Source organism: Phaenicophaeus curvirostris, chromosome 5, assembly GCF_032191515.1.
Source record: "Phaenicophaeus curvirostris isolate KB17595 chromosome 5, BPBGC_Pcur_1.0, whole genome shotgun sequence".
Classification (NCBI taxonomy): Eukaryota; Metazoa; Chordata; class Aves; order Cuculiformes; family Cuculidae; genus Phaenicophaeus; species Phaenicophaeus curvirostris.
The window spans coordinates 50763440-50786663 of NC_091396.1; the positions used below are offsets into that span (position 1 = coordinate 50763440).

General features: G+C 43.3%; 1 protein-coding gene across 3 annotated transcripts in view; it reads right to left on the reverse strand.

The window, feature by feature from the left end:
* FOXN3 (forkhead box N3) overlaps positions 1-23224 on the reverse strand; it is a 207768-nt gene that overhangs the window by 178650 nt on the left and 5894 nt on the right. The gene's annotated exons all lie outside the window — the stretch shown is intronic.

Consider the following 23224-nt stretch of genomic DNA (forward strand, 5'->3'; position numbering starts at 1 on the left):
TAAATACATATACTTTATAGATATAATATATACACATAAAATATATACATATAGAAACAAGCCTTGTTTAAAGTTAAGAAGTAGGATTTTATCATGTCACAAATAAAACAAATTGCAGATTACGTTAAAGAATTATGAATCAGCCTGGCATAAGGATGGGAAAAACATTTCTGCTCCAGGTTCTTCTTTTGCATTAAAATCTGCACATGCTCTGAGGTACCCGTTTGGTTTAAATTTTTACTAATTATTTCCACAATTAGCATTTCATTCTTGCTGTCACAATCTGAAATCAAGATTCAGGACTGGCTGACAAAGGCAATGAGAAGTCAGTGAAGAAAAAACCCTCCCGAGCTCCTTTAAGCAGAATGGAGGATGGGACTTAAAAGCCCTCATGCTCCATCAGGTAAACACAGACTGTGAAGCCTCAGCATTCACAGGGTAGCTGATTGACCTTCTTTATGTATTTAATTTAGTTTCAGTCACAGTCCAGAGCAAAGTGCTGTTTCCAACATGAAATCTTCTAAATCATCATGGGGAATTCCAACAACTCTTTTTTTTTTTTCCCTCAAACATGTTTTCCTTATTTATATTTCACAGTAATCCTCAGCTTGCCAAGGGAAATCAAATGTAATTCCTAGCTGTCTTCATGAACTACTCCTAGGTGTCTTTGTGAACTAGCTACCCTTTCCAAGCCATGACAGACCTTGCTTGCTCAGGTCTCTCCTGCACCCGTGCTGCCCTGCAGGCTTACTCAACAAAGAGAGAGATACAGCATCTTTAGCCTTCAACTGGCCTCAGCATCAAGTAGCCATCATCCATGTACATATAACCTTCTTTAACCAAGATCATGGCACAGCTACCCTGCTCCACTCCACGTTAACTTTCTCTGCCTGATCAGGATGGTGGAGATGACAGATTTGCACTTAAAAACAAAGATGAACAGTTACCACAGGAAACTCGGGTGAAATGCAAAACATACCCCCCAACCTGGGTTCCATTCCAGCCTCTGCAACATCCTTTACTCAACAGATATAACCTAAAAACTGCTAAATTATAATGCAGGTACGACAGACTTCTCTGGAGCAGGTAAAATGAATTAAGAAGTCCCTCTTCCTCTTACTAGCAGCAGCTCTCTGCGGATGTTCATGAGAATTTGCAAATGATTCAGACAGCACCATTCACCAGCAAGATGCGCTCTGCCAATTACTCCTACATCTATCTATTAAATTTAAGAAAACCCTGAGAGGCTGAGCCTGTCACAGACTTGGAGCTGAAATTAATTCACCAAGCAAGAAAGACTTTTAGGAAACTTCTGCCACAGAGTGCCGGCTTGAAGTCTCACTGGAGAGGGTCTGTAGACTCCACCAGCAGAAGGCAAATACTAGCAGACCTGTGTATTTTCCTCAGTGGAGCATGGCACGATTAGCAGCATTAATGGATAGGCTGTTCGTTTGATTCAGTTATTTTGTTCTACAAATAAAGTCTTCTGTCTGTTTTTTATTTGGTTTTATAAATTAACCTCTTTCTTTTCTCATTAAGTAAACAATGAATGAAGGATTACTCTGTGGGAAAGATGCAAGTGCAAAGGGCAGTGGTTTTATACTGCTGCAGCAATTTCCTTTCATGCTTCCAAATAACTCTGCTCTAGAAGGCAGAAAATCATTGACATCTAATCATTTATTTAGTAAGATACACTGTTTACTTTTAGCTTAGGGAAACCTGTGGCTGGAAAACTACACTAAAAGTTGGTCTGTTTATGAATGGCCCCGGTCCTTCAAACAGCGACAGAGAAACTGTTGTTACGGATCATTAAGCAGCGTTGCAGTTTAGGGCAGGAAGAACCATCACCTGATGCACTTTGATGGGGCCAGAAGTTCCCATCAGTCTCATCATGAGCATTTCTATCCTCACCGCACCTCTGGTGCAAGGTAGTTACACAGCTGAGGACCCCAGAGGCTGAGGCACAGCTGGCTCGGAGATGGACCACTCCAGGGGCACATTGCTGCCAGTTTGTTTGCCCCAAGGTTTACCTTTTTCTAGCTTGACTGAACCCCACTCTCCCTCTATGGGTATTAAAACAGCCACGCGCTGCAATCCTTCTGAGAAACACTAAGGTTTGCAGCGATAAAGCCTATTTTTTTCTTTCATTTCTCCCCTCTTCAAGCGTAACAGCTGGTTGACGGAAATGACCATTTGCCTCTACTCAGCACCTGTGAGACAACCTTAGAGCACTGGGTGCAGACACTCTGACACAAGGGAATAGGACCTGCTGAGGGCCACTACAGCCAGGCGGCTACAGGACAGGACATACATGGAGAGGCCGAGGGAGCACGGCTTATTTAGCCTACATAAGACAAGGCTCTGGGGAGAACATCTCACTGTCTACAGCTGCTTATTGGGAAAGTGTACAGAGGTTAAGCCTGATTTCCCTTGGAGGTCTGCAGGAATAGCGCAAGAGACAACAGACACAAGCTGAACGTAGAAAGTTCCAGCTGGATCATAAACAACAAAAAATACAATGTGATGCCACGAGATGCTCAGGTTTCAAGAATAAGGAAGGTCCTGACACTACATGCACAAGCAGATCTGTCTAAGTCAAAGCCAAAAGCAGCAGCAGAAGAGCTGTTACCTCCTCTGCCTTTTCAAAATCTCTATGTAACAAACCTGAAGATGCATGTTATTCCTGTGCATTTATCCATGGCCACTGCTGAAGGCCCTTGGCACTGGTATGGCCCTCTTCATAATGTGGCACCTCACAACCCTACTGCTATTGGAATGTACTACATCAGAACACAACTTCTCTCTTCGTCTCGCCGGGAGGAAAAGCCTTGGCACGCCATAGAGTGCATATATGTGCAACTGGGCAAGTAACTGCAGATGCAAGGAACTCTTACACTTAGGAAGAGTCTCTGTTACATGCTAAGTCACTGATGTAACAGCCATGATAGGGGTATGTGATACCTCTGCGTTTTCATTCCACTGCTGTATGTCCTCTGGGGCTGTAGCCTAGTTTAATTTTGGAGGTGCTAACAGAGAGTTACCAGCCAGACACACCAGGATGGACCCTTCCCCATGTTCAGGCTGAACTCTGCTGCCAAGTCTGGTTCCTGTGATTCTGTGATCCAGGTGCAGGAGCATTTTCTAATGCCTCCAATGGACAAAGGTTAATGAGAAAACACACTCGTGGTCCCACAGATCCTAAACCAAACACAGAGATTTAACTAGTCCCAAATCCACATTTTTCTTAGGCCTTTCACAGCACTGCAGGTGGAATGTTGTTTCATATCAGGGAGGGTCCTCCAAGAGCAGCACTGCCCAGCCATGGACGACCACCGCTGTCATATGGAGGCCAAGGGATCCTGCAGGCAAGAAACCTCATCCTTAGGGAAGCCTCATTTCTCTAGAGAGGCCAACAGACTTAAAGTGCTGTCATAAACCTTCTGCTTTCCAGGCTCTAAGGGCAAGAGCTCTATGCTTCACTCCTTTCCAGATGCTCAAAACCATTATTTGATTAAAGGAATTTTTGAATTTTTTTTCAAAAGGGACAATCAACCAACAGACTGAGAGCACTGTATCCCACTGCCCTCATTCTCACTTCATCCATCTTTGTGCCACCCACAAATTTTGTCAGAAATAATTTTATATTTACTTCCAGATTGCTGCCAAAAATTATGAAGAGCATGGGGGCTCTGACTGATCCCTGAAGAGCTACATTAAAAATGTTCCCATTCAGTGATGATTCCCTATTGACAACTACTTTTTGAAATCTGTCAGTTACCTGGTTCTTAATACATTTAACATGTGCTTCAGTGAAAGTATACAGTACTAATATTTTAATCATAATGTCATGTGGAATAAAATCAAACGCCTTACAGAAGTTTGAGTACATTATATCTACACCGTTATCTTATCCCCCAAACTTGCAATCTCATCAGATAAATCAGGTTTGTTTGACAAGACATATTCTCCAAAAAAGAATGTTGAATGGCATTAATTATATTCCCTGTCTTTAATTCTCTAAATCCTCTATCAGTTCCTCTGTTCTTTTGCCTGGGATTGATATGAGGCCAACCTGCCTGCGGTTACCCAGGATCTCCCTCTTAAACACATTCACTTATGAATTTCCAAGAAGTTTAAGAAGTTAACAGAAGCAGACCAGAGCCATGAGCTTCTGCATCAACTTCTTTCAGGATTCTGACTACAAGTTATCTAGCCCAAATCATCAGAAAACGTTTAAACACTACCTCACTTTGCTATATTGTACTGACTGATTGACCGATGCTGTGGGGCTGGTCCACTCACAAAGACTGATCAGCCAAAGATCTAAGAGGGCAAAGGCGAGTTTAGTGGGAAAAGGACAGCACTCTGAGGAGTTTGCTCACAGTGAGCAGGTTCCTTTATTTAAAGGAATGTTCTTCCTTGCTCCCTACCACAACTCCATCAGTCAACCCAGCCTACAGCCAGGCTTACGTTTCACCCCAAGACTACATTACCACACAGCAACCTTTATAAGCAACAAAATACTTTCCATCAAGTTCAGGTAGGAATCAACACCTCATTCCATTCTAGTAGATTATGAACTTTCTGTAACTTTTTGTGTTTTATAGTCTTCTCAATTAGCAATAGCCAAGCAAATCTACCCAGGCACGAAGCCTTTAGTGCTATAGAAACTGCCGCTACTTCTACAAAATGCTTCAGTGCACCCCTTCAGCAACACAAGACATGACTGACCTATAAGCTTTGTCCCACCCAACGATATCAAATCCAGACCAGTGCCTTCTCTTATTCAAGTTCCCAGCAAAATGGGTCCAAGCTGTCTACAATATCTCCAACAGGACCCAACTGAGGGCTGTGGTCAGCAGTTTCAGTCTTGAAGTACAGCAGAGCTTTCTGCTGTGTTGGAAGGCAGTGCAGGAAACGGCACTTCCCTGGAAGCTGGGCTCAGTGTGGGGCTAACCTCCCAGGAATTGAGGGAATCTTATCTAATAATACATAAAATAATACACAAAATTCACCTACCACAAAGCACCTAGAATTGCATCCCAAAAGGGACCTGACAGATCAATGCATTTCATTGAAATGCCCTCCTCTGCCTAGGGATAATTCATCTGATGGTAGGAGGTGGTGCATAGCAAACAGGGAGCTTTATAAATACCATCAGCCCAATGTGCATCCAGAAGGAGATATAGAGCCAGTGTGTTTGCTCCAGTCAGTGTTAAAAAGGGGGAAAATTATGCATTTAAATACACCTCTTCTATCAGGATGTACCATAGCAGTTCAATGAGAAGCATTAAAAATGCTTATTCCATTTCACCCATTAACTATTTTTAATTTTTAAGCAAGTTATTACAGCTACTATAATATTATAAATATTATATGACTCATTCAAAAAGATTAACTGGTCTCAAATAAGAGAAGATATTCTTGTTGCTGCTTTAGTAGCTCTTTGTGATCGACTACCTGACTTCTCTACTCTTCCTCCCTGCTTCTCTAGGACACCATCCTGGATGGCAGAGTGACCTCAACTCCTCCTCATCCTAAGGGAAAGTACAGATACATAACATTAGACAGAATCAAGCTCTGGACATATCCCAGCTAAGTGAAACCATGCTGTGGACCTGTTTTGGCTTTACATCTGTGATCCATATACCGTAATCCAGGATGCTGCAAAGTGCCAACCTCTGCCCACGGCTATGCTGGTCACCTGGGCTCTAGGAGAGAGGTAGAGCAGCACTGAGGGAGGCAATCACCTGCTCCGAAGCACTCTTTGGGCTGAGTCAATGTGCCCCCTGAGCACACATTTCTCTCTGCAGACCATAACGGGGTGCCAGCTGCCTGTGGCAACACAGGGCATCCACATCACACCACACTGGTCAGTTGAGTCCCACTGCACCAGACAAACAGCAGGGCTCAAACATTTCCTCCGTCTGCAGTAAAGCTGCTAATCTAACACTTTACAGGGTAGTTTCTTATAATGAAAATCCTTTAGAGTGGGAAACGGTCCTTTCTGGTTTATGTTTATGCAGCTCCGAGTAACAGCCAGAGAACAGACCAGAACCAGGCTCATCAAGAGTCTTCAAAATGCAAACTGATGTCATACACATTAGCACCAGCCCTGGTAAGGGTGAGCAGGCTCCCCTGCACAGCCCCCAGCTGATGTGGCTTACAGCACATTCCCATCTCACTCTTCAGTGTGGGGGAAAAAAATTGATCTAATCTTGCAAAAAAAAAAAGCCTTTCTTTGACCTTTCTCTGAAATGGGAAACCATGAGCAGCAAACCATTATCTGTGTCTACATTTAGCCCATATCCAGGGTTAAACAACAGGCAATTGCTCTATCACCCAACGACCTCTCCCCATTCCAGAATGGAATTGGGAAAAGAAAGGAAGACTCATGGGCTGAAATAGAAACAGCTTTAATAAAACAATAAAAACTAGTATTAATAATATTACAACTAATGATATAATAAAATAAGCAAAGCTATGCTCAGACCAAACGGTGGTTGTGCACTGCATGCTCCCAGCAATGACTGCCAGACGGTGGACACAGCAAGCACACTAGTTTCATCAAAATGCAACGGTCTTAGCAGGAGGGAAACAGGGCACCAAGAGCAGAAGAACAAGCAGAACCCTCCAGGGACAGTGGTCACTGGGAAAAAGGTCCACCCTGAGAAAACTTCTTACTTATACAAGGAGTGTGATGTTTATGGTACAGAACACTTCTGCTAGCCAGCTTGGGTCAGCTGTCCTGGCTCCACTCATCCCAGCTTTATACACCTGCTTACTTGTAAAACATGGGAAATTGAGAAAAGTCCTCGAGTTCCATGGAAACGGCATTCCATGGCTGACTATAAAACAGAATGTCTATTGCCTTTATTCCCACACTAAACTTAATGATATAGCTACTGAAAAGTGCAATCACTTAGAAATGTAACTTTCTGAGAGGAAAACTGATTCCATCTGAGCTAAAATCAGGACACTGTCAAAAGGAAAGGGACCCATCCCCACTAGACTTGGCTAAAGAGAAGACCAGACCCGTAATTAAGAATGAATATGGAGAGAGTTGTGCTCAGACTGGGACAGGAGCAAGACCACTTGTTCCTTGACCACACTTTCTATTGCAAGAAAAGTTTTGCAACAGCAACCCCCAATTCATTCAATTAAAACCTTAACATGTAGCCTTTTGCTGTTATCCATCCTCCTATCTGGTAAGCATGTTAGTTTTTCATAGTCCTTCTTCATTTCCCAACAAATAAGCATACCAGCATTCTGAAAACATTCCTCCTTTTGAATTCCAGGCATCTGATGCTCTGCTTCTAAGTATTTCTCTCTGCCACCTGGTGTACAGCCATTTTAGAAACGACACAGACAAAAACAACAGCACTGTCATTGAACAAAGCTCCACTACCCAGGTGATGGAAGTTATCCATCTAGACTTGAAGGACTTTAACAAAACAAATAGGAAAGAATCCATGTAAGGTGGAAGAACAAGGAGACAGAACAGCAGCTTTTCAATCAGGAGCCACACACCATAGGTTTTAGGAAATAACAAGTTCAATAGTGAGTTGATAAATAGCTTGCCACCAGAAACTGCATTCCAAATGGCACATAATTGCCACATATATAAGCACAGAGTAAGAAAGAGCCACGCTGAACCATTCCACATGCAGCCCACTCCTGCTGTGTGCTTTGCCCACCCGCTAGTACAAATGCCATCTCTCAGAGGCAGTCCCTGCTCCCCTAGGGTCACAGGCACGTGGATGGAGTCATCACAGGACAAGGGTGCAAGAAGAGCCTCAGAGCAGCTGTGCACCCACATACTGCTGCTCCTGATGGGGCGAGAGGGAGGAACACAGATGAAACTGGAGTGATGTTTCTTGGGTTGGGCAAATTTATCTCAGTTTAAGGGGCTGCATCACGTGGCTGCATGTTTTTTCCCCCCTCTTAAGACAGCTGGTGATTTCCCCAATACCCTTTTCATGTTTCTACACCCTCATTTGCAGCGGTCAAAGAACCTGAACTGATGGCAGCCAAGCTAATGTGGCCTGTACTGTCTTCCCTGTGCTCCCAGGTCCTGCTGGCTCAGTGACACCACTCCCCAAGTCCAGATCCAGCAAAGCACACGTTCAAGCTCAAACCACACATTCAACCTCAAACCTGTCAGGAGGTTCATTAGCTTCAATGGGGCTATTAAAAGATTTAAAGCCAAGTACATTCGTAACTGCTTTCTTGTATCAAACCCTAAGTAAAGAGCTTGTCAACATAAAGGTACGGGAGCCAGATCACAAAAGATATCTGCATTTACGCAGGCAGCATTTTGTGTGAGCTTTTCAGCATGAATTAGCTCCAATTGTTGTAAATGTGCAAGAATTTTAAATTCATCCTAAAGCGTGAGATTGGCACATCTTCTAAAGAAATCCAAACAGTGAATAAATGCATCCTATAATAATTAAATATTCCATAAAATTAAAGAGAAGCTGTCAGGTCTTATTTGGCTTCAGAATGTTGGCATTACACAACTCTCCAACAGAAAGAGCCCCTTGATTTCTCCAAGAGCTTCTCAGGCTGCATCCTGACAGTACAGTGCCTGCCCCACTGCGCGGACAATCAAATGCCCTAAAGCTGGACAACTGTGGGATAGGGAAGCCAAAGCAGAGGTCAGACCTGGGGACTGACCAAGCTGAGCCTGATTCAGGAACTGAAGAAACTATCAAAGAGCAAGAAACCAGTGACACATATGACATTTGGTGAGCTCCTACAGCCCGTGGTTTTATTTCTTATCACAGATAAGAGCCTTTTGAAAAAGAAGGCAGAAATTATGCTACTAACGTAGCTTTAAGAGCCTGAGGGAGGGGAAGAACAACACCAGCAATGTGAACAAGCTTACAGCACCTGCTCCCAAACCAACACGATGTAGTCAACTGAATTAACAGTTTTGACGAGGACAGCATGAAATGCATTTTATCTGGCCCTAGCACATGAGCCAACTATCGAGAGACTCAACATCACCCGCCGGCTGAGCCTACACACCCATCCCCTGCGTGCACAGAGGATGTGGTACAGGGAATATATTGTGGCTCAGCTAAAAGCAGAGCAGGTGGCAGGACATCCATCTTCCTCCGGGAAGGTTGCTGGGCAACTGGCAAGCTTTCGGCTGGGCACTGACGTCTGCGCACACACATGCGCCTCCTCCATCACTCGCAACTAACTTGATTTTGATGGATTAACATAAGATGAAAATCTACTGCGCTTCTCCCTCTCTCTCTCTCTCTCTCTCCCCTGCCACGACACACAGGGATCATTAAGATACAAAGGAAAATATGATAAAGCGTTGACTTGTAATGCGTGCAGAAGACCGTGCAAAGGAAAATGCAGGCACTAATGAGATTAATGCTATGAAGAGATCTCTTGTTCTATGGTAGAGAAAAATCTTGATTTTGTGATATCTCATAACAATAATAATCATCATCATCATCAGGTAAAAGACAAACACACACTCCAATTGTGATTCTTGTGTATCCTTGACTCTTTTGCATCCTTCAGAAATGTCATCTATTTTTTCACTGCTCCTCATCAGATGACGTTTTAAGACCATTTCCCTTTACCTGCTGGAGATGCACCACTGGGACACAGAAGTTCCCTCTAATTCCACCCGGCCAGGCATTTATACCACTCTTATTAGCTTGGTATCTGAGTACCCTGCTGAGTTGCATTATCATTAATTGTTTCTCAAGTGTCAGCTACAGGCTCAGCTTTACACAGTACAAAGCAAAGATACAATCCCTGCCCCGAGGAGTTTTACATGCTAAACAGATGGTTAATGGCAGCAGAGTAATGACAGCCTTTGGACTGGTAGGGGATAACATTTATGGAATGGGGAATAAATTAACTGGGATTCATGGCTGCTTTTCCGGGAGAACTCTGAAAATCCAGTGGTGACTGTTTTTCATTATGTCTTGGAAATCTTTATAGGGTTTGCAACCCAAAAACTAGAACTTCGAGCTTTTTGCAAAGGAAAAGTTTTACTCTAACTGAAATTTCTTACTGAGCAGTTGACCGACCTTCGTTCACCAAACACACACACTGTGCTTAGTCAAGAAGGGGTGAATTTCAACTAAACCATAAAATGCTTTAGTACTTTAACAGGTAGAGATGAAAAGGCAAAATGGAAAATTACCTCAAAGCAGAATGGGAATCAGAGATTGGGGTGGCAGATCGTGCCAGAGGGGCGAATGCTGTGCCTATCAGATAATAATGCATTAGGCTTTGGGCAGGTACAAATAAAGAGCTGGGCAGAACTTGGTAACTTCAAGGACAAGAAACTCAGACCTGCAAGACAGGTGAAGGAAGCTGATGAGGATAACCACATCAAGCGTGTATTATTTATTTCTCCAGGACCAGCATCAGGGTGCAGCGCAGGTGGCCCCAGGCAGCACCAGGGACACAAACATCCCCCACCAGGGCTGGGGCCACCAGCAGGGACAAGGCTGCAGGATGCTGTGTGGCATCTCCCACCACCCAGCTGGTGGCATCGCACTGGGCTCAGCAAACTAAATCTAATTGACTGGGGCATTTCTCATGCTCTTAGCAACTGGCTGTGGCAGGGCTGGAAACAGCGATCCTGTATTCCTCTACAATTATGCATTTCAATAGACATATAAGAAGGCTATTGGCTCTTGTTAAGTAAGAGACCACAAATCCACAAAGTCTGACTTCTGGAGTATCCCATGCACAGCTGATGCAGGGGGGTGGGACAAGCACCGTCAGAGACATTACATGTTACATTCTTCTAATGTAACAGATCATAGCCCCTTGTGTTCTACTGCTGTTAATGCTGGTGCTAGTATCTTCCGTGCCAGAAAGTTTTTCATGATACAGGGTAATACTTAGCATTAAGTATAGGGTATTTCTGCATGATCTCTGGAAGTCAATTCTTGTTTCTACAATACAACCATGTAAAAATGTATTTTCTACTTTATTTTGCACTGTAGCACACAAAACAGTTGATCTTTTCCTCTTATCGTGGCCTTCTGTTACTGGGCAGGCTGCTCCAGAGAGCTCTTCCTCACACATCAGTCCTTTCCTGTGTTCTAGAAACACATTTCCAGTTCCTTACTCCACAATGGTTCACTCTAAATTACCTTGTGGACTTCACAGATCTTTAGATAAGATGCTGAAGTGGGAACCATGACTACAGAAAGGCTTCTCTTGGATGGTGGAAGATGCAGGTTCAGACACCTTTCAGCTATGTTGCCCAGCTCTACCCCTCCAAGAAACATTTTCAAAGGCTGTTAAAAGTCAAGGTTCTTTTTCCATTCAAACTCAAGCATTTGAGATCTTACAGATCATTGAAAGCCACAAACTCAGTCATCCATGCCACTTCTAAACTGACCTGTATTATTATTTCGGGGGAGGCAGCTAAAAGCTTGCACGTGCACATGCAAGGCAGGTAAAACACCTGCAAACGACAATGTCACAGAAAAAAAAGACAAATCCTCAGAAATTACATTAAGACCAAAAAAGGTATAACGAGTAGCATTTAAATACAGAGACAACAGAACCTTCCCCCCATTTAGATGGCAACCTTAGCACAGCTCTGAGACAATCTAAAAATGAATTTGTGAACAGAATAAATAAGACTTTAGAGTCCTTATTTCTGTGTGCTCACATAATGGCAATTAAAGCTAAGCACCTTTGAACAGCCTCTAAACAAGCACATGGAAATCTAGGAGAACCTTCAAGTGGGGATTATGTATTAACCTAATGTTCATAATCGTGCTCAGAAAGTTTGCTCTCCCAAAGCTTGAAACAGAAATGTTAATACTCTCAGGCAAATAAAAAACCTTAAGCTATTGCAAAAGGTAACTTTTGAACCAATTCTGTAATAGGTAATAAAACTTCAAAGTATTCATCGCATGCTGCAATTAAAACACCCAACACAGATTTTTGAATAGGCTTCTCATTTCTAAGGAAACTTTCTTTCTGCCAAGTAAATAGCTAAACTCAGGTGAGCATCAGATTATTATTTATTTTCGGAATAAACATATGCTTTCATCTGTGCTGCAGTGAAAAGAGCACAGTGGCAATCAAAGCCAGTTCCACCTTGTCTAATCTTGTTCTTCAAGGGCTTACAGTATCAGTCTTCAGAAATCTTCACATATGAACTGTTAACGTAAAACAATGAGCAGCTCTACACAAGGGAGTAACAAGAAAGATGCAGGAATATATCCCACTCCCTCCCTGACTTCCAGACAATTAACTGGAAACCTTCCATATGTCAGAAGAGGAGAGGATGTCTGTCTACCGCACGATGATAGATACAAGCCACAGATAGCAGCAGGCTCCAACAATTTCTGCTTAGTTTGCCTAGAAGAGGAGAAAAAAAAGGAGCATCCTTATGGAAAGCAAAATTTGTAGCTATGACTTTACAATGAATTACCAAAGCAAAAGGTAGCAGCAGGCAACTTACTGCCAGATTTGACAAAACACCTAGAACTCTCATTCTCATTACCACAACAGCTGATTATACAGTCTCCGGTACCGCAACCAAAGTCAATGCACCCCATGGACCCAGCCACGTGAAAATCAACCTGTTTGACTGCAGTCCCCAAGCCGCAGTAGCAAAGGACAGATGCTTGGGATGGGAAACCTCCGAGATTGCCTGAGCCTAACAGTGGGAACAACTGTGGCATGAGGGCACGTCTTAAGCACCGAGTTGGTATCATATCAGCCTTCAAAAAAACCCCACGAAGGACGTTCTTTTAAACAATACACAAAGAAACCATAGTAGGGCAGATGAATGAGTGGAAATTCTGTGATGAAATCAAACCACATAAAATAGAAACTGCATAGTACTTACAGAAGGAAGTCACCTACTAACCTAAAGGACTCATTTAAGAGTGGTGCTAGTTACAGCTGAACTAGCTTGAACCCTTACACCCAAACACCAAACTTAGGCACTCCTTATTTCCTTTCAACATAATTTCAAAAACTGGCTCTTTAGTGGCACAGAACTGAAGAACTAAAAAGAAAAATAAGTCCCAAGCATGACACCAAAAATCACTTCAGCTTCTTTGGCACCTTTAATTTTCACTGGAAAACTCCAAACATTTCCAAATCATTTTGCACCTAGTAAACTCTCATATAGTAGTATGAGAGTTTAGCATATGATTTATCCTCAGACACATTCAACTTTATTCCCTGTAGCATGTCGAAAAATACAAAAAAATCAAGATGCTCTTGTTTTTTTAAAGACCTAAATCTGAGCATGACGATTTCCTTTCCTTCATCAGCAGAAGAATGCATGTGTGGGATGTAGGTTGAAAACATAATAATGCCTAGATTCTGGGAAAAACAAAAAACAAACCCAGGACAACAGGAGCAATTGAGAACAAAAATTAGAGAACTACATTCCTGTGGCCCACCGGAGTCTCTTTCAGAGTATCTAACAGAGGCAATGAGGTCACCTTATCACAGATGACCTTAGGTTCCTCAAAAGTCATTGAGATCCTTCATTATGACCAGGATTTTATTCCAGTCGCTGATAATGAACATTTTTTCTTCAGACAGCCTGAACAGAGGTCAAAGTTGCTACTCCTCAAATGCTATTTCAGCTAGGACAGAATCACACAAACAATATCTGAAAGCAAAGCCTCCTATAGCCAGGCACAACTAGCCCCAGCAGTTCCCAAACATGCTCCTTTCCACTTCTGCCAAGGAGAGTGATGGTTTGCAAGCAATCTCAGCTGCTTACCTGTGCACACACAGATTTTCAATGGATTTGTGCTCCAGCTTTACCTACACACTTGTGGAAATCCCTCCTTTGCCCTCAATCTGAAGTGGTACCAGCTGCAAACCCAGAGCATGCTGTGTGCCTCACCAGCACCAACCTGTCTCCAGCTACAGACAGCTTCCAGAGAGAAGGGCAAGCCTTGCAGTGAAACTACTTCACAGATATCCAGCACACCTGGATTTTGCTCCCAGTGTGCCAGACTGCTAGGTGATATCCAGACACCTGTACCTTCATGGTCCCCATCTGCTGAAAAACGGGATGTAAGAAATCCTACAGATGTTGGGATACAAAGCAACTTCCTAATCTTCTCCGTTTCCTATTGGTCATTACATCATGTTCTTCTTACAAAAACAAAAGCAAAACCAAACAAAGCCCCCATGTTACATCTTCGTCAAAGGACCATATTTAAATCCTGAGGAATCTCCTAAGTTTAAAGCAGCTCAGCAAAGACATCAGGTGTAATCGCAGAAAGCACATTTTGTCAGTAGATACACTATGTCAACAGATACACACCAGCTGAGGAAATGATATAAGCATATGTTTAAATCTCAGCAGAGAAAGACCTAGACCAAAACAGAACTGGAAGAGAAGCTGTTCCCTCTCTGAAATGGCACTGTGTAGGAAGAAAATGTTTTCTGCTGCGTTAAAAAATCTCAACACTCTTCCTTCTTGTTTTTCTCATACTTTCAAAATACAACTTCCATGCAGAATGGTGCAAGCAGAACTTAATATATTAAAGCATGAACAGCGTTCACCTCAGCAACAGCTGCAGATCAATACATGCACGGTGGCACTGAGCCCGTACAACTTGCTCAGCCAAACCCCTGACCCTGGTTATGTCCCAGTTCATCTGTCCTGCCCAGCCTGGTTAGCACCTAAACACAGAACAGTTGCAGTCCCAGTTCACTCACCCACAGGAAAAGGCGGAGAAAGACTTGTGGGTTGGAAACTAAAACAGCTTAAATTAAACAATTACAACAGAAATAAAATAATCATAGATTCATAGAATAACCAGGTCGGGAGAGACCCACCAGATCATCGAGTCCAACCATTCCTATCAGTCACTAAACCATGCCCCTTAGCACCTCGTCCACCCGTCCCTTAAACACCTCCAGGGAAGGTGAATCAACCACCTCCCTGGGCAGCCTCTTCCAGTGCCCAATGACCCTTTCTGTGAAAAATTTTTTCCTAATGTCCAGCCTAAACCTCCCCTGGCGGAGCTTGAGGCCATTCCCTCTTGTCCTGTCCCCTGTCACTTGGGAGAAGAGGCCAGCACCCTCCTCTCTACAACCTCCTCTCAGGTAGTTGTAGAGAGCAATGAGGTCTCCCCTCAGCCTCCTCTTCTCCAGGCTAAACAACCCCAGCTCTCTCAGCCGTTCCTCACAAGGCCTATTCTCCAGCCCCTTCACCAGCCTCGTTGCTCTTCTCTGGACTCGCTCCAGAGCATAATATTAATATGAAAATAAGAAAATATCTACAAAACCAAAATTGTGCTCCCAGATGACTCTCCATAACCATTAATGCTGCAGGGCAGGCGGGGAAAATCCTAGATCGGACTCAGCAGCAGATGAGAGCTGGATTCAGGAATGCATGGATTTAGACTGAAGGCAGGAGAATAGAGTCCTTTCAGGATGCTAGTCACAGAAGAGAGCTTTACCCTTGTGATCCTTCAGCTTTGTATGGAGTATGATGTGTATGGAACGGAATACTCCGTTGGTCCATTTTGGGTCACTTGTTCTGTCCACTCCTCCCTGAAGTGCCACCCTTTTTCGTCCTCTGACTTAAGGCATTCCAATTCCAGGATGGCCTTCGTTTCTATAGGAATAAGTATAAGCAATGGTCTTTCTGCATTCCATTCATCCCTTTACTAAGTAATAACTATGAATATTAAGTGTTATCACTTCCAGAGGCAGACACTATCTGAAAAACATGTTCTTCAGAAAAGGCAGTCTCTTAGAAAAGGTTTAACTGTAAAGTTAGAGGAGAATTGTTTCTGTTTAAGCTCAAAACAGGACAAGGTACCAGCCGTCTGCCAGAGAAAGACTATTGAAGCCTTTTAGAGCAGTTGATGCTACAAAAGGATGCCCCTCTATGCACAATTATCGCAGCCTGGCATTATCAAAGCACTCCATAAGTCTCGGTGCTCAGCATCATTATTTTTTAGCAATTATTGTTCTGATGAGTAACCCTTGGGCAGTATCCAAGAATAAGGAGAATTTCTGCCACAGGATGCATGGAACGTTCCTCCCCTGCAAAATGAAGCAATCAAACCAGCATGCGAACGTACACTGAAATAATACAACCCACCCCCATCCCAGTTGCACCCAAAGATGTCACAGGCTGAAAAAGCAGCCCAGCTAGTTGAGAGCTCTCAAGAAGCTGCCTCTTGGTACCTCAGGCTATGTGGTGCACTGCATAGGAGACCTAACAGTGGGCAGCCCCCGTTACAGTTAGCAGAGCAGTGACTGGCTTTCACTGAACCAGCTATCCAAGCACAGGAAAAAGAGCTGTTTCTGAAAGCACTTTTAGTGGATGAACCAATACCAAGCCCCAGCTTTGGTATTTGGCAACTGGCAAAATTCAAGGGCATCTGCCTAGGTAGTTACAAACACCACTTACTAGATACTACGTCAGCAGTAATTAGGAGCTAAAAAAATTTTGTAATGGTCTACACTGACAACTGAACCGCTGTTTGGCCCTGGATTAATGAATATAATACCTGATAAGAGCAATCGGAGATTAATGGCCTGTGACTGCTTGACTACCTTGCACTTGGTGGGGTCAAGTACATTAACACCAGCAGAGAAATAGCTTGCTTCAAGCCAGTGCTAGTACTACAAGGACCCAATGAACTTGAAGATATGAGGGCCAGGCTCTCAGAGCCACTTCCTGGCTCTAAGGTTCAGTGTTGGTTGATTCTCATGAGGAAGGGTCCCCATGCAGAAGGACTTTAGCTCCCTCACAGCACATCAGAGGAACACCCGCGCCACGGCAAGGCGCACGCACCACCCTGCAGAACTGGGACTGACGCAGGAGCTTCAGAGCACTAAAAGCAATAGACATAAGTGAGAACAGTCACTCTGCCCCCAGCCACAGCCTGGATGGAAGCAGCCCAAGACTCAGACAACCACAGGCAGCCCCTTGACCCCATCTGTTCTTTGCTTGGCACATCTTCGTACAGGAGACAAATACAGGCCAAAAATTTCTCTTGCTCTTGGTCACTGCATTTAACTGTAAAAATAAAAATCACTGTTCTAACACTTGCAGAAATATGCCCTTTGCTCTGCTTTTGAAATCCAGGGTGTTTCTAGAGGGCTCAGAACCCAACTCCTGAGCAGTTGCTGGGCTTGCTGGAGAACCTGTGCTCACCTCCAGCTAATTTTCACACTCAGGCTATACAGCTGAAACACTGCAATCTAAAGCAGTAGTCCTCACATTTGGATGCCTACACGTATGGCCACATATATTCTCCAGCTCTGCCTGAATTACGGTTAGCTGGTTATTCAGTCACTTTAACTTGAGGGGAAAAAGAAGTAACAGATAATCTGGAGATTAAACTGGAGACACTCTTCCTGAGAAACTGCTTTCTGGAATGCATAGTGAAGAAAAAAAAAAATGTATGTAACTTACACCGCTCCCAGGGAAAAAAATGCATATCTCAGTTGCCCTTAAAAGTCCAGTAGAAGCGCTGAGTAAATTTGTAAGCACACAGAATCATAGAATCACCAGGTTGGAAAAGACCTCTCGGATCATCGAGTCCAACCATTCCTGTCTGAGACTAAATCATATCCCTGAGCACTTCGTCTCCCCATCTTTTAAACACCTCCAGGGATGGTGACTCCACCACCTCCCTGGGCAGCCTGTTCCAGTGCCCAATGGCCCTTCTGTGAAAAAATTCTTTCTGATGTCTAGTCTGAACTGCCCCTGGCGGAGCTTGAGGCCATTTCCTCTTGTCCTGTCCCCCGTCACTTGGGAGAAGAGGCCGAGTCCTTCTCCTCCAGGCAGCTTTCTAGCCAGACTTCTCCTAGTCTGTAGCACTGCACAGGGTTGTTGTGCCCCAAGTGCAGGACCCGGCATTTGGCCTTGTTAAACCTCATGCCATTGGACTCAGCCCAGCGGTCCAGCCTGTTCAGATCCCTTTGCAGAGCCTCCCTACCCTCCATGAGATCAACACTTCCACTCAGCTTAGTGTCATCCGCAAACTTGCTAAGGGTGCACTCAATGCCTTCATCCAGGTCACTGATAAAGATGTTGAACAGGACTGGACCCAGCACTAAGACCTGGGGGACACAACTTGTGACACATGATGCTGAGTGCCCTTTGAACACCTTTCAGATAAACCTTTTCACTACATCTTTTAGGTAGCAGATATTATGTTTGTGAGACTGCTTTTATTATGCAACTTCTGGGTGCAGACAGGGGATATGGTTTAGTCGTGGACTTCGCAGTCTTTTCCAATCTAAACAATTCTATGATTCTATAATAATAAAGGTTGTATTATGCTACAGTAAGTCTTCAAAAAACAGAATAGTTTGAAATAATTTACAAAACTTAACCCCTGTGTTCCTTGCTTTCTCAAATGGAAGTGTGGAAGGAAGGGCCAGAAGGAGGGGAGAGGGAAGGATGACACTGCGGTGCCTTGCAGGGCTGGCACTGCAATACATGCACCACAGACCATGACTTGCTCTGATACAATGGGAGCTGGAGCCACAGCAGCCAGGACATCCTTCCACATTCAGCACGTGCTTGGGAAGTGCATTTTGGCCACAGAGGTCATGCAGCTTTCAGAGATGTTCACAACACTCAGAGAGGGGATGCTCAGCAGCCCACCAACCCCTCTCATGCTCCAGGGCTTCCCACAGGGTTAACGGCAGCCACAACTCTCCTGCAGTGATGCTAGTCCCTACCAGCACCAGATCCTCCCCTCACTAGGTCACGTAACAACCCTTAAAGAAGACCTGGAAGGAGCTCCAGACATATATGTGCTGTAGATATCATCCCCCAAAACATCACTATGGAGCACAGCAAATACATGGTAGAGAACCTCAAAGGAAGAAATAAGTTGTAAAAAGTGGCAGCCTATAAATACACCTTTGACAATTTTAACTTTGCAGTCTCCTCAGCCAACAGTGCTTTACTACAATACAGCCAGGAGAGCCAGCTTCACCCTGCCTCTGAGAGCAGTGGACCTTTGGCCACGAGAGGGCATGGGGTAAAAACAAGGGTTTCTGTTCCCAACACCACCCCTTCCTTCCCTTCAGAATCTTCACCCGACTTTATACGCTGCCCTGCTGCAGCAAGCACTTTGGGGCAGAAACCCTTTTATCTGCCTGTCTGCGGGATGCACAGTGCAGTCACCCCTCGAACCTCGCAGTGCTTCAGTACCACCAGTGCCACAGCAAGGTCCACAATGGCTGTTCCACTCTCAAATGCGAAAACAGCTCTGTCTAACCAGAGAAGAGGAAAGAGACCAAAACAAAACCGTGAGCACACTAGTCAGTGTTAACTGTTCTTTCCAGAAATATAATATTGAGGAGACTTCACATATTTCCTGGCAGAGAGATTTTGTAGTGGGTTTTTAAAAATGGATGATTAGTAAGATATAAATCTCCACAGCTAAGATCAGCAAGAAATCCTTTCAAACACGCATATATACACATTAAAACTTGAGTATTTTACCTTTTCCCCAAAAAAGCAATTGCTGCTGTCAAGTACACCCTTCCATTACAGCCACATGTTCTTTTTAAGAATAGCTAATCAGAAAAACATACAGAGGTATTTAATCAGATCTTTTTTCTTTAATGACCTAATGTTTTGGTTTGCAACTGCTGCCAACTCACGCTGGGTGGAAATTCAGTAATGTCAGCATTTAATTATTATTTTAACACAGATTTCTCTACCTTCCTACAGCGAAGAAATAGCTAGGAAAAAAAAATCAGCAACAAGCAGCTTTTTAAGCCATTAGACCCCATCTTTGTTATTTAGCTGTATTGGATATCAACATTTAAGGATGAACAGAAGCTCCCTCTGCCGCCCCCTGTAAGGCCAGATGCTCCCCAGTTTGCACCTCCGCAGAGGGACAGCATCTGAGGGACAGCCAGGAGGGACCACAAACACCTTGCCCTGGAAGCTTGCCCAGTTGCGACATAGTTCATCAAAGTATGTGGCAAAGAACTGAAATGCAGAGCACCTGGTTTATGTTGTACCTTGGGCCATAAGCAACAAATCAGACTCATTCTCATTGTCAGCTTAAAATCTGTTTTCCTAATTTTTCCCCTCGCTGTCTGAAACAAGAAAACTCAGTTCTGCAACCTGTAACAAGCTACTGGGAAAATATGCATGTTGATCTGCTGCAGACTGCAAGACAGGTTTATTTGATTCACACGGTGGGCAGAAAAAAAACCCAAACCAGGCTTTATAATTTCACAAGAAATCCAGAGCTGTGCTGCTCATGGTGAACTCCCAGCATCATGCAAGCGTTGCACTTTATGTTGTTCTGGAGCCAGGACGGCTGTGTGGAGAAGGCTCTCCCCACACTCCTAGCCTGACTAGTGAAAGCCTGTTCCCTGCTTTCTCCAAAAAAAGCAAGATTTAGGCTTCAGCCCGAGCAAACAAACCCAAAAAACAACAAAGAAATGAGACCGCAGAAAAGCAGGGCTCATGACAGCATGTATTAAATGGCACAAAGCAGGAAGGGCTGTGACGATGCACATGGATAACTTTATCTTCCAGAGCGGATGGAGTAGTGAGCCACATACTTATTAAAACAAGTATTAGTCTGTGATAGCAATCTAAGATAACACTAAGAGGTTTGTCACCCAGGGGAAAAAAATAGAGGCCAAAAAAAGATGCTATTGCTGGACCTGTGTCCATAGAAACCACAGTTAACCTTAACAGAGAATCCACCTACACAGGTGACTCCTTACTTGAGAAACACAAGGACCCTGTTGGGTATATGCTGACCTTTCATAGAATCATAGAATCACGAGGTTGGAAGAGACCCACCAGATCATCGAGTCCAACCATTCCCAACCATTCTAATCATTTCCATGCAGTCACACTCATACTTAAATGAAAAACAGGGATATATAAACAAACAAGAATGGAGGTTAGGAACACAGAAGTGACAAATTTAATTTCTTCAATTGCAAGGTAGGGCTTTCTTGCCACTTGGCACAAATGAAGCATTGCCTAAAAAAGAGGTTATGGATGTGGGGTTTAATATCCAGATGGTCACTATAAATGGAACCTATCTGTGACAAATAAAGAGGCAGCTATTTCATCTGCTTAATATTAACTCTCCTCACAATGTGCTTTACAAGACACATTCCTGGAGTGAAGGGATTGTGTTTAAGAAACCACGTACATTTCCAGTTTTGCAGAGAAAAAGAGAGGGAAATAGCCCTGGTCACTGAGAGTATTTGAATGTCACTTTGTTAGGCTGTGCATTGCATTTGACAGAGCTAGCAAAGGAAATGAGAAGTGATAACTGATAGTGCCGTGATTAGATCAGCCACCTTGGGAAAGGTGCTGAAGCAGAGATATTTCACTAAAATAAGGAGAATCCTGGGAATAGATTTCTGGCAAGTGATCGCAAAGGAGATATGGCCAGAATTAGAATGGATTTTGCAGGCAGATAAAATGTAATAGATAGAAGGCAGTTCAAAATGATATATTGTGAGAGCCTATAGAGTGACTATAAAGATTGTTCACAGTTATTTAACATATAGAGATCCTAGAAAGACTTAACTTCCAAATACACTTGCTGTGTTATTAACTTTAATGTGCAGAAATAAAACAATGCTACATTAAAACTCTCTAATAAAAAAGGAAGCTGCCTTCTCCCCAGCTATCCACCTTTGATTTCAACGGAGTTGCATTACTTCACACAACAATATAGAAATGGAAACGGAATCTCTTCTTGGGCTTCTGAATGACAAAAATACACGAGAATGTACATTTTTACCTTCCAGCCAAGCTCATCTCTCAGCCTGCCTTGCTCTCTTGGCTGGTGTCTTGTCACCAAGACAAACCCAACACATCTGCAATGGACCTTTTCATCTTTCATGGACCTTTTCATCTTTCATTTGCCCAATTTCTCTATCACTTCTGAACAAACTTCCCAGTTGCTCAGGCCTATAACCTCTTCTAGTTTCCCCATCTTCACTGTTCTTGTAATACCACCAGACAGACCATCAACTTGTGTAAGTTGGGGTAATTCCACTAACTCCAACGGCATTATACCAATTTACAAGAGATGAGTTTCTGTCGTGGTGCCTCTAAAAGCAAATACACTCTATTTGACAAGTATAAACCTCTATGTAGGTCCCTCAGCATCTCCTGTATTTATTACTGTGATCTCTTGTCCGCCGGTCTCCCAACAGTCACGTTCTTTTCAATACACGTAACCTCCTCAAATTCTTAACTGTCCCTTAGTTCTCCACTGCTTATGATGCAGAAATTTCCCTTCCACTCTCAAGCCTCCTGTACTGACCCACTGTCCTCAGCCATGCTTGGCTTCTTATGTCTTCTGAAGACACCTGAAGAAATTTGGTGTGCTGAGCGTATTTAATTACCAGTAACAAATCAGGCACTAATTCAGAGGCTTACTTTACGCTAAAAAGAAAGGAAAGAGAATCGCCGTGGAAGTTCAACACCCAGTTTCAGATGAGGACAAAATTAAAAAGCAGCTGTTTAACACAATGTGGGCACACACCTGCAAATTTATGTACCTAATCACCAATATTACATGAAGCGTAATTTGTGCCATCCTAATACCAAGCACTGCACTCTCACAGGGAAGGAACCAGAAAGTTTCATAACCATTTTAATACCAGTATAAATTTCTGCTTAAACCAAACATGCTGCAGTGTAAAACTATACAAGGAATACCAGAACAGCACACTGCGTCTTCACGCTCTCTAGACCACACTATTAACTCTCGTAATGGCTGGAGGCTTGGTGCTTAGTAGCTCCAACCTAACCATTGCTGCTATCTTTGTATAAATGTTTCCATTCTGTCAAAAGAAGAAAAAAAGAAAACGAAACACAAAATAAAAAAAATCCTTGCGTGTATTGTTCCATTTACTATCTACTGGAAAAAGAGAAAAGCTCGTTCCAAAAAGCATAATAGCACCTGCATTTAGTGTTTTCCACACCTGGAGGGATGTGAGAGTCTAGGAGAAAGATCAGTCCCTTAACAAGAGTACTGAGGAGTTCACCATATGCACAATGCCAGAATGATAAAATGTTAATGAAGTGAAAGTATATTAGTGAATTATTAAAATTTCACTCCTCTCTGCAAAGCAGAGAGTGAGAAAAACTCCAAGAAGATAATGATAAAAATAGGATCAAAACATTTGGATCCCTTCTCCACCTCCAACAAAAAAGCTTTATAAAATCTGGTGTTAAAATTAACATATTAATTGGGTA